The following is a 12,751-nucleotide window of genomic DNA, read 5'->3' as shown; positions in this document are numbered from 1 at the left end:
GCGGGATGTACAAATTTGCAGCCACGTCCGGTCAGAATGGGGACGTTAAATCCGATGCCTCGTGTAAAGAGAGTGCCACGCTCTTGCACGTTAAGAACCTTTACAACAACTCTTTGAGGGGTCCGTAGGTGACCTGTTGCAAGGCTAAATTTCTGTCCCTATCCAATATACCCTCATTTCCCGTGGCAGTCTAAATTTTTCCGACCTTAATCCCTTAATCTATTACAGAACCTACCTATTGTATTTATTGTGAACTTGTTCTCGTCCTGAATATGCATGAAATATTTGCCACTGAACGTTAAGCAACCAACAATCAATCAATCAATCAATCCATGATACATGGATGCTGCTTGCAAGACAATTTGATCAAAGATCCCATATATGAAAACATTCTAACGTTTTCAGGACGGCATCAGTATTTGTTTGACCGTTAAGTACCATCTGAGTCACAAATGATATTGGATATGTTCCACTTCTCCTTGCTACAATCCTTTCTTTTTCCTCGAATGTGGTAACATCAAGATGATTAAAAAATACGACTAATCACCGAATTCCTACTGGCAATTAGTAACATCACGAGTGCCACCAGTTGGCCTGAAACTACGCACCCTTCCGAATACCTGCGTTGACCCCTAGTTTTGGTGAAAAGGGACTCGTGTTGTTTATGTTTCAATATTGTGTTATTTGTTCTTTATTTTTCAATGTCTGTGTTGTCAACAAGTGGAAGTCTTGTTTATCCACCGTACAGGTATGAAAACCCTTATTTTATTACAAACGTTCACATTCGGTAAAGTTTATGTTAATTTATATATACCAATGGTTTTTATATGTCTTAAAGTTTGTAATTCTAAGTGTTAGAAAACAGACATTTATAAATCCACTATTATATGATATATGCCTTCTTACTGAATATGACTCATCATTCTATTTAAACAAGAGCACATATGTAGGTGTAGCAGGAACTGCTGACCCTTCTTGAGCATCTGAAATTATCTCCGGTTTCAGTTTACATATATGTACATTGCAACAAAATATGGCTATTTGTATAAGAAAGGAGAACATGCCTAACTATCTGTGCATCTTCTCTTAACACTTCGATATTACTTCTAATAGTCAATATCGGGCTAAGTTTGTATCAAAATGTTGGATTTATAAAAAGGAGCTGTAACGATGTAAAACTTTCATGTTTGCAAAATTAATACACTGTACTGATCGATAGGTTCATAATGTCAATCAAACAATGTGTAATCGTACATCCTTAGCTTTCATAAAAATATATGGTCTGAGAGTTCCTTGTGAAAAGCAATCAAGAAAAGCGCCTCGGAAGCACGACATGTTTAACAGGGTGTGTTCCTTTAAGGACAAAATATATTTAGGAAATAGTAAAGTCGTCTGTATTGTAATTGCACAGATTACGTCCTATTCCAGATTGTGACATTTTTACCGAGGGAGGATTGGCATGGCGGTTGATGCATTCATAGCAAGATGCATTTTATTAATTTTTTGTATGTTCATAGCTTTGGTTACCATGGTCTTGCAAATTGCTCTGTATTTTTTTTTTTTTTATCTTTAACAATTTTCCGTTTGCATTCTTGCAGACTCTGCATGACATTCATAATATAAATTATTGATTGACTGATGTGTGTTTTACAAGGTTTAAACCATGGTAAACTTATAGTTTACTACGTCAGACCTATCAGTTGTCCTCGTACCGATTCAGATTGTAGGTCAAACCAATTATAAACGATCAGAAATTATAGACCTATATATAGAAGAACAAGCAACTGTTAAGTTCCTTTAATAAGTTCCAGTTATTTCAACTGCGTCTAGTTCATAATACACATTGAACGTCATGGATTGAATACGTAGTTCACTTGCTCGAAATGTAAGTTTCTGAAATTAATAAATTAAATATCAGAAACTCTATTAACCATACATATAAGTAAGTAGCAAATATATTATTGGAGTGTGTTTAACAGAGGAACAAAGTGTTGTAAATTCACACAAAAAGGTACAAATATAACATTTGTAATGAATGTTAAATTAGGCAATTATTGCTGTGTAATTTACCGTCAATTATGTATTTATTTTTATCTGTTTGAGAAGGTACTATTTTAGATAACGTTAAATGTCGGTTTTAGTTTTAAACGTTTTATTTGTTCGTAGTTATACATCATGAAGACAGTAAAATAATTAATAATGTCACGGTTCATTGCTTCCTATGTAAAATTCTGCAATTTCAAGCGTTTATACATATAGCTATTTTGTCTAACTTAAAAATAAAAGTGAAAATAATACAAAAAGACACCCAATTAAACATGAAAACAAACAAGATGATTTGATCAAAAGCTTTCTGTTTGCTATATATCAGTCATAATATAAATGTTCATTTCATTTAAGTCTGAAATGATGCAAAAATTGAAATTTCAGTAAAAGTCTTACCTGTTTGCATGCTAAATTACCAAGGTTGAAATATTCTATATTATCATTTTGAGGGTTGTAATTTGAAAACATCCTATTTTATTTTTTTATTTTATAGATAATTATAGGTTTTCACACATAAATTAAAAGTGAATAATGTTGTGTTGTCTATTTACTGATACATGTTTTACACATACTTGCTGCATGTTAATTTAACCAAATTGTTCAAGAAAATTGCAATATTTTTTTTTCAAATCTAAACAATCTTATAACTTCATTTTTAAAGACGTCGCAGTCAAAAAGTGTCACCAACCCGTAGTGTTTACATTTTCTTTACGAAACTTTAACATTGAAAAGGATAATTTATAACAGTATGATGCATTTTTTAAACGTGCCATATTATCTCCAAAAATGTACCTTCTTTATTAGTCAATCAAAAGTTTATTCAGAAGGAAATATTGTATTGATCAATACAAATTATCTATACAGTAAGTTTTATCAAACCTTTAAATATTGCTTATGCAGTTAAGGTACACAGTTCAAAAGGTTATCATTTGAGAAAATATTCAATAAATTGCCCTGTTGTTTAGATCAGATGTACCTGTTTTTTTACTATTAACACCTGGGGACCAGGGAACTCTTATAAGCAATTACTCAGCACAAGTCAGGATAATGTATAGTTGTGACTTGAAATTACTATTTTTTTTTATTTATACTCTATATATAATAGCTATGACTGCCTGCAATTGAAATATAACATAGAAAGCAAATGGGACATGAATCATTAGTAGTTTTATTTCTATTACTGACAAGCATGTGGAATTCAAGTTAATCAAGTATACCCATTACAATCTAACTTGATCACATGTTTTGTTAGTTATCGTAATACATCATTTTTGTATTTATAAAAAATCTAGTAAAATGACGCAATTACAAAAAAAAAATCGTCTGACTGACTCAAACATATTTGAACATACTATTGAGCATAAATGTTGCCCAAAAATGAAATCACACAGAAATGAAAGTGTTTAATTTCGTGTTTTTTTTTTAATGATAAAAGTTTGGGTGACCTGATTGCTGCATGCAATTTAACCAAATGATTCCAAAAAACACCATTTCTTTTTTTCTAATCTGAACAATCGTCTAATGAATTCACTTTAAAAGACGTAACAGTCAAATATTATCACTAATCCTTAGATAACGTTTACATTTTCTGGGCGCAACGTTGTCATTGAAAAAGATAAATTATAATAGTATGATGGATTTTTGTTTTAATCGTGACACATTTTTTCTCAAAATGTACCTTTTCCATTTATCAATAACAAAAACCTCTTCATAGTCCCAAGAGAAAAGTTTGTTTGTACGCCAGACGCGCCTTTCGTCTACAAAAGACTCATTAGTGACGCTCGAATCAAATAATTTTGAAACAACCAAACGTTGATTCAGAAGGAATAAAGTTGTTTATAAATACAATTTAACCATACAGTGAGTATTATTAAACCTTTGAAAGTTGCTACTTGTAGTTTAAGGTATAGTTGAAAAGTTACCATCTGAGTAAATATTGCAGCGTGTACGTTATCTATTAATACTTTATGTTGAAGTACTTGTTCGCCTTGCCTAAAACACTTGTAAAATATGTAAGAATCAGTAAAAACACGAATTAAACGTTTGTTGCAGTTCTATATTCCCAATCTTTAGGAAAATGGTCAACTCTCTAGAAGTTGCATACATTCATCTGCTATAAAAGACGTAATGTCATATAATTCGGCATTTAGTGTTGCTAATGTATGAATAGTAAAGCTATGCATGTGGATTGCCTTTTTTTCTGACATAGCCAAACAATTTAAAACTTTAAAAAGTTTACATATATAAAGAACCTTTTCAGGCTAAAACATAAAAAGTTAAGCAATTTTCATAGATGTTCATATTTGATTTGTTGTATATACAATTTATTTTCAGTTTTGAATAAAGATAAAATAAGTAATCGCTTACTAATAATCTTTTTGTGAGGAAAATTACCCTTTCCTGATCCGATTGATATGAATTGATTAATTTAGACTGCCACTGGAAAATGAGATCAATGGAGATAGCAGTCAACAACAATGCGGTGAAAAGTACTGATTGATTGATTGATAGTTTGATTGATTGTTGGTTGTTTAACATCCAGAGGGAAGTATGTTATGCTTATTCAGGATGAGAACAAATTAAAAATAAAATCAATATGGAGGTCCTGCAATAGAGACCGTCCTGGGATGAAGATCTGGAAAATAAGGACTGCCTTTTGAAAATGAGGGTATATTGGATAGGGAATGGTCATATACGTTAGAGATAATGCATAAAGGAAGGTAGGGAGGGGTGTCAGGATTGATCTGATCAAATGAAAAAATTACCTTTGGGAAGTCTTCTCTGGGCAATTCTGACACCTCGAAGTGTGTTATACGACAGGAAGAACCTTAAAATATGCTTTATCAGACTTATATACCGTCAAAAAATATTATTTTCTGCAAAAAATTGCATCCTATTTTACCGACACTAAATTGTAATATTCCGTTCTAATGCGTTCAGGTTTTAATACGCCATACGGCTTATGCATTATGTGAAATAAACTCACTAATTATTCTAGATATAAATTTAGAAATCATTATCCAGTTACAATAAAATTATTACTATAACTGCATGTAGCAAGACACAAATGATTTGTTAAGTTGTATGACAAATAAAAGTCACTTTGTAAGTAATGTATTGTATCAACTTAGAAAATGAAATGGGGATGCTATTTTTTAATTTTTCTTCCTGATTATTGATTGCGGAAAAGCAGATTATTTTACAACAATTTTTGACTAATTATTCAGAATATTGTGTTCCCGGTTTTGTCTGGCAACAAAACTTTTTGAGAACCAGGATGAAATATTATACTCCCTCCCTTTCTAAAAATAATTATTATAAAGGACGTAGATGTTATTTTGAGGAAAATAAGACAAGTTTGGTCATTTGATCATTAGATAGAGAAAAAAATATATGTATATGTGTAAAAAGTTAAGAACTGGCACGAAGAGAGCACGAAGTCGTGATACATGTACATGTAACACGACAAACGCATACCAATACGTCAAAGACTTAATATGATTTCCAATACAGTGTGAATCAATACGATTTTCAAAATCCTACACACGAATGTGTTAAATCTTGCTTGTTTTAAGTGTTATGAAAAGTTTGGAATAATTTAATTCATCTCACATACTGTCTCTCTATTGTAGCGATAAATTAACAAAACTTCAACTTACTTGTTTCGAAAGTTAAAATGCGCGTCAAGGACGATTTTTTGGTATTTGAGTCTTAATAAGTAGAGGAAAGGATGGATTCTGCCTTACAACTATCAAAGATGGAAAATTAAAAATTAAGACCCCATTTGCCAACAACACACGATAACTAATAAATGTTAAGGTAAATTACATTTTGCATTTTAATCAGGTCATATTTTTATGCCTTAAAGCAAATTTCATTGAAACTTGGTATCGTCCGGGTTGATTCTTAAAAAGAAAGACCTATCGTACTAAAAGAAGATAACTCCATAGAGGTATATAATAGATCATTAACAACCTTTTCATCACTGTTAATATGAAAAACAACATTTAAAGTGTTTTCTGAGATAAATATTTGTTATTAATTCGAAGTTATGTTTTAGAGTACCAATATCCTTTGATTGCAATTTTCACACACATCCAAATATTTACCTTGAACGAAGGACAAAAAATCCGGCTTTTGGTTATCTGTATCGTATTGTTAGTTTCCCATACTGCATACCAATCCCCACTTGGATTTTTGACAGTGATATTATAAACACCTCCAGCTCCATATGTCTCGTATAAATTTATAGTTTGTATATACATTTCCTTTTCAAACGATACCTTTAAAAAGTACAGAGAATGCTTAACAAATAAATTCGGTAGTTTAAGTGATCATTTTAACCTATCAGATAAAAGTAAACATATCTGTATTCTCAAAGATACTAGGCTAATCTTTTAATAACCCAAACGCGCGTATCGCATAAAAACCATTATCAGTGGCATTCGAGTCAAAACAGTTTGAATACTCAATCCTATACCATGATGAAGTTGAACTTAGATGGATTTCGGTATTATTTTTACGTCCTTTTTGGACATTTAGCTCTTCAATTCTTTCGGTTCTTATACATCCTTGGCTTTAAAATATTCGACTTTGAGCGTCCCTGATGAAAGTGTATTCCAAAAAAAAAGCGCTTCGGAGGTATGTAATTTATAAAGTGTAGCTTTAGTGATTTTGAAGAACAACGGAAACCTAGAGTTTCCGAAATATTCGAGCAAATGTGTGCCTAGTTTAGACAAACCTTAGTGTTTTGAGTGATTCTAACATTTTATGAATATGAGTTATTCGATAGCAGTGGCTTCAACCAAGGGGTTGTAAAACTCATCAATAAAACCAGCCTTTTGATCTTATAAGCCAACATGTAGCTACAATGTATTGCTTTCGATATACACGAAACAACGTAATATTCACATTATGTATTTAGATAGTCGGTAAAGTCTGTTTCAGAACTTAATTTCGAGCGATAAGGAATATCACTGCGTTAGATAACGTCTTTCAACAAAATGCAATTAGGCATGTGAAATATTTTTTATTTTATTTTATGTTTTCTTTTTAAATCTTAATCTTTAATCCGTTTACAGAAAAATTAAAATAAAGACAATTTAGAGTACCGTTATGCTATTATCACCATAATCTGAGGGTGCCCATGCACCATGCAAGTCACCGTAATTTGGGTATACATCTGGAGGTCCAATCACACAAGTAGCGGCCCAACTAATAAAATACACGAGAAGTTTATCTGTATATATTTAATCATTTACAAACTGGTTATTTGTCAGATCATAACGTGTATGCATTGTATATACGTTCAAGGAGGATGAGGTGCGGGTTGTTGGTTGATGGCTTGCATTAGTAACCCTGAGAGCGATCCGAGCTGGAGCATCATCTCCTATTAGAACCACTCTTCCTGGTCAGATTTGTGGGTAGGTATCATAATGTTTCTTTCCGAACATAAAAAGAGATGTCCTGTTTAAATCAAGCGTTCAACGTTTGCATCGGGTAGTGACCTTTGTAGGTAGAGGACGGTAAACAAGCGGGTTTTCTTTTTTGTTGTTGTTGTTTACACTCTCTAATAAGATTTTGCTCATATTTCCGGAAAGGCGGGAGGTCGGATGGACCCGCCAATCACCGACGGGTGGCATTAAGCAAAACTTGCCTGTGATCTTCATTTTTGCAAAATGCTGTCTTGAAGATTTTAGTACAAATACAGAAAGGCGATGGCTCAAACATGTTGATCAACCGGGAAGATGTAATTTTGGAGAGATATTTTAGTAGCCGGTTTGATATTCAAAATATATCGGTAATAAAAATGAAAGTTATGGTTAGTTAAATGAATTCTTAAAGCGGAAAATTTGTTAACGTATGAAAAATATATAAATACGTAAAACCATGATTGACAATTCTAAATTGCTTTTATTTATAAAAAAAACTAGTAAAACAAAAATACTGCACTCCAAGACAAATTCAAAAAAAGGGGACGTCGATAAAAACTGACAAATTCAAACGCCATCAATCAATGGAATAAGTGATGATTTATTGCAAAAGCCTCCTTGGGACCGCTGAAATCACATTGGGACATTTTTGATTTTTCAATGTCTATAAAATTTTGATTCCAGTTAGTCTAGCATAGATGTTAATACTATTAAAAAAGATCTCTGAACATTTTCATTTTCGATATGTACGGGGGGCTTTAAGTCTCACTTTACAGAAAAAAATCAACGAAAATCAACGGGAAATATAACAAAAATACCCAACTGACAAAGTCAAACGTTAACAACCAACGGAACGAGGGAAAAACAACTGTCATATAGACTTGGTACAGGCATTTTTCGAAGAAAATGGTAGGTTAAACCTGTTTGTATAGCTACCTTAATCTCCCATTTGTATGACAGTTGTATATCTTCTGTTATAATGACAAAATTGGGTAAGCAACCCAAACACATAGTACATTTACGTGAAAATAAAGATTTGAGGATGATAGTACATTCAATATATTGTAAACATTTTCTCAATTGAGTTTGAATTAAGTAAACTATAAATACAAGGGTAAACACTGTAAAAACCTCTTCCGTCCGAATCGCACCTCATGACCGACCTACACCAGGAACGCACATAGAAAGTTATAATGTAATTTCAACTCATCTAAAATTGAGAATGGAAATGGGGAATGTGTCAAAGAGACAACAACCCGACCATAGAACAGACAACAGCAGAAGGTCACTAACAGGTCTTCAATGCAGCGATATATTCCCGCACCCGGAGGCGTCCTTCAGCTGGCCCCTAAACAAATATATAGACTAGTTCAGTGATAATGAACGCCATACTAAACTCCAAATTGTACACAAGAAACTAAAATTAAAAATAATACAAGACTAACAAAGGCTAGAGGCTCTGTTTATTATGACAAATTTGTTGAAATACTTTGTATTCAATGTGTATGAAGGTCTATGAAAATGTTTTTGACTAGACAAAGATATATTTACTATCAAAAGGATGTCCACGACAATGTCCTATTTGATACGTTCATGGGCCTTAAAGTGTCATATAACTATGAAAAAAACCTAATATCGATGGAAAACAGTCGGGTTTGACCTCCCGGATCTTTCATTCGTTCAAACAGTCCTCAGGATGTCAATTGCATATAAATATGTAAGCAAATTTTACGCATGATATTATGAAGATTGAAAGATCAGGACGATCTAGCCAACACCCTGGGCCCTTTTACCATACTAAATTTTTGATATTTAGTCAATCGGAATTAATTTTTTTTTGGCTTTTCATAGCTACATCTATTTATATTTTATAATGTTCCTAGAGTCCCTCTTTGTTTTAGTATAAAAAGAATAATGGAATTTGTGTTTTTGATACTGACTCAATCAGCAAAAATATCAAGCAAGCCCACCAGGGAAGGTGATGTTCGAGCTGATAAAGTCAGTAAAAGATATAAAATGCCATTATTCTTTTCATCGGTATTTTGTATCAACAGTATGTGTTTTCGTTGTTCAGAATATTAAATAAAATGAGATAGTAAGTAAAACTATTTTTATGTTTACCTAACCTTTCAAAGTTATTTGGTTGTAAAAATGAAGTCGCGTGCATTTCGTTGGTCAATTGACGCTGATGGACACGAACTCGCGACGTTTGTGCATTGATACTCAACGTCATTTCCTAAAATTTTCGAGTATCAAGTCCTTTCCATGATCTAGAAAAATATCAGACAGTAAGATCAAAAAGGGAATGTAGAAATTGCCGATAAATTGAAGCATTATGTTTTTGATAAGTCCATCTTTGATTTCATTTTTTTTGTGATACAAATCTACGTATCATAACAGAGAAAATTGTGATTTACGTAAGGGTTTATATATTTGTACAACGAAAATCTACAATAACTTGTAGAGGCCACAAATGTCCTTTTACTCCTTTAAACTCTGACTATCATTTTTTTTCTGTAATCCAATATCTAAACTTTTATGTTTTTGACAGGAAGTATTTAAATATCGAACCGATTCCTAGTACCCGGTTGAATATTCAGGACCTAAAAACAAATGGTTCAAGGTGTCGCTAACTTCACGTGCATCATATCTTCATATCTTCTGTATTTAATTAACCTAAAGCTTCTATATTCATTCACATTGGTCCTTTTCATATCATAGTTGATCCTTGTATTTCAAATCCTCTTTGTTTTTCAATTAAAAATGTGGTAATTGCAGCATTTGTTGCAGAAATAAACCAAAAATAGGGGTATGGAGATGATGAGTATTGCCACAATAACAACACCAAACACATGAATTGCAAGGGAAACCGCATGGTTACATACAAAGAATGACCCGAATTAAAAACATGACAGGAAAAATTTAGAATAGAGTAAAAAAAGCCCCATCACATACAAGAAAGCTAGGAAGATTTTTTTCTGTGTCACACGATTGACAACATCGTTTCTGAATGGTAATTCTCAATAACACTTGTCATCAAACAAACAGTTGGTTAGAAAACAGCAATGGTTCAAATTACAACGACTCGTATTTTATCTTCCTTGTAAACCTTCAAATACAATTTTGATTGATTTTGTATAATCGTATGGAAAAAAATACTCAAAATTAGAATTACAAAACAAAGGCATCATACATTTCTTTTTTCGCAATGAATTTCAAATCAGATTAGTCAAATTTAACATCAACTTGTGCAAAAGGGAAATCTTTGCCATTAACAGTGTACAAATTACCACTAGGTCTCATTCTGCTGAAACAAAACATCTTCTTGACTTTACATTTTTCGTTCAGTCTTTTTTACACCTGTTGCATGTTTTTATCATGAAATCTAATTAATAGAATGTGAAAATGTTTTGTTTAAGGAAGACATCTTAAAGTATATTTTACTTACTTCTAGTACCTTTACTTGTTTTTGAAGGAGGACTATCATAGAGCTGGAGGTGTTTCAGAAATTATTGGGGACACGAACATTTAAATTACTGTCCATCAATTAGGCAGTTGCTATCAGTGTATCCCTAAAACTTAAATTATTATTTATCTGATCATATAACCTGCCCCTCATATTCTCATGGATGACTTCAAAGCTTATATTCAATTATGGGTAAGCAAGTCTTTACACTATAAAGGCAACATCTTAGAAGTGCGATGACTATCGAACAAATAGGAAAACACTGTATCGGTGCATACAACCAATGTCTTAAAAATGATAGTTGGTCAAGACAACTTACCTTATACTATATTGTGATGAATAATTAGTCACATTTGCAACCCACTGCCGATCTACAATAAATGTCGACCAAAAGTGCTATTCAAGACTGATAAATTGTCTTTCATATACCAAAAGTTGTTAACCCCGACGTTAGTTAATCTCTGGTGTATATTTGTCTTATTTGCAATCATAACACATCTTTTTATTGTATACTTCTGAGAAAATATTAGTTCCAATTATATTCGCATTCCTGGACATAAAGATTCAATTTGAGCTTTAAGTTTTCTTGAATAACATGAAAAAGCCAAATAAGGAATTTTAAAATCAAAATTTTGTAATATACATTGAATTATAAATAGCGAAACTGCTAAACATCTACAATACATCAACATTAATTATAGACTTTGGTAGAATTCTAACTTTAAAAAAAAACAGTTGGACAAATATTACTATATGCTGTTATTTTACATTAACGTTTGCAATAACGTTTACTTCTTCACCGAAACAGTTTGAGGTAGCCTGACATTTCATTTTATGATGAATGAAACGACCTTCTAAATTTCAGATGGGAGCAGACATTTTAATAGTTTGTAAAAGTTCATTACTGATTCCTATCATGAAAGCAGATTTTTAAACTATAGTTTGAAATGTAATTAATTGTATGATTCCCCTCCAATCACTCAAAAACATTTTACGTTGGCCGTATATTATTCAACAATATGCTACTCAAAAATATACTATCGGATTGTCGAACCATATATAGTTAATATCCTCGAACGACTTATTATGTCGTGTGTGCGCATTACCTCTACCAGGCTGCCAGATTTACTGTTACGTTAAGTCGTTAAGTCGTTTATAACTGTTCGCATCTTTTTTCCGATGAGTACTGAACATTAGTTTTGCAATCTCCATTCAAGTAAAAGAGTTGCTTTTTTTTTCTAAAGATTTTTTACTTTTGTACGGAACATTGATGATTGATTGATTGAATGATTGATGTTTAACGCCGTTTTCAACACTATTGAGCTATTTCGTGGCGGCCAGTTTTTATTGGCGGAGGAAGCCGTAGTCCCCGGAGAAAACCAGCTACCTTCGGCATGTTCGGTAGGAAAACTGGAAAATGCTAGTCAATTAAGATTGGAGTCGAGTGCACCCGCACGAGCGGGATTCGAACTAACAACACCAGTGTTGACTGGCTAGTGGTAACAGTATTTGCACTACTTAGACCATTCGGCCACCGAGGCCCCTCGGAACATTGAATGGAGGATGAAAGCGTTAATTAAATTATACGAATACACCATATTGTATTAGGATAAACTACCAGTCTGTTTATATAAAATGTGTTTCTTTCGATTGCACAAGTAAAAGATAACTGACCTTTACTCACCACTATCTGCAAAAAAAAAAACAACAAAAAAACAGAAGACATTTGAAATAAGCAAATAAAGTGAAATGTGAATATATCTACAGCAGTACAGCAACTCGGTTAAAAAATAAATCAAAACACCGA

The 12,751-nt window shown here is 32.5% G+C and overlaps 1 long non-coding RNA gene across 1 annotated transcript; it reads right to left on the bottom strand.

The window, feature by feature from the left end:
* Window positions 1–1,782: 1,782 nt before the first annotated feature.
* On the bottom strand, window positions 1,783–11,316 carry LOC127722106 (uncharacterized). The gene is made up of 4 exons (XR_007991654.1): window positions 11,264–11,316; window positions 7,158–7,260; window positions 6,156–6,329; window positions 1,783–1,893 (listed from the first exon to the last, which is right to left on the bottom strand). It is a non-coding gene; the product is annotated as an uncharacterized LOC127722106 (long non-coding RNA).
* Between the last annotated feature and the right edge of the window lie 1,435 nt (window positions 11,317–12,751).

The sequence above is a fragment of the Mytilus californianus genome, unplaced genomic scaffold, assembly GCF_021869535.1.
Source record: "Mytilus californianus isolate M0D057914Y unplaced genomic scaffold, xbMytCali1.0.p SCAF_12, whole genome shotgun sequence".
Lineage (NCBI taxonomy): Eukaryota > Metazoa > Mollusca > Bivalvia > Mytilida > Mytilidae > Mytilus > Mytilus californianus.
The sequence above is the reverse complement of the archived record's forward strand: the minus strand, read 5'-3'. Positions and strand labels throughout refer to the sequence as shown.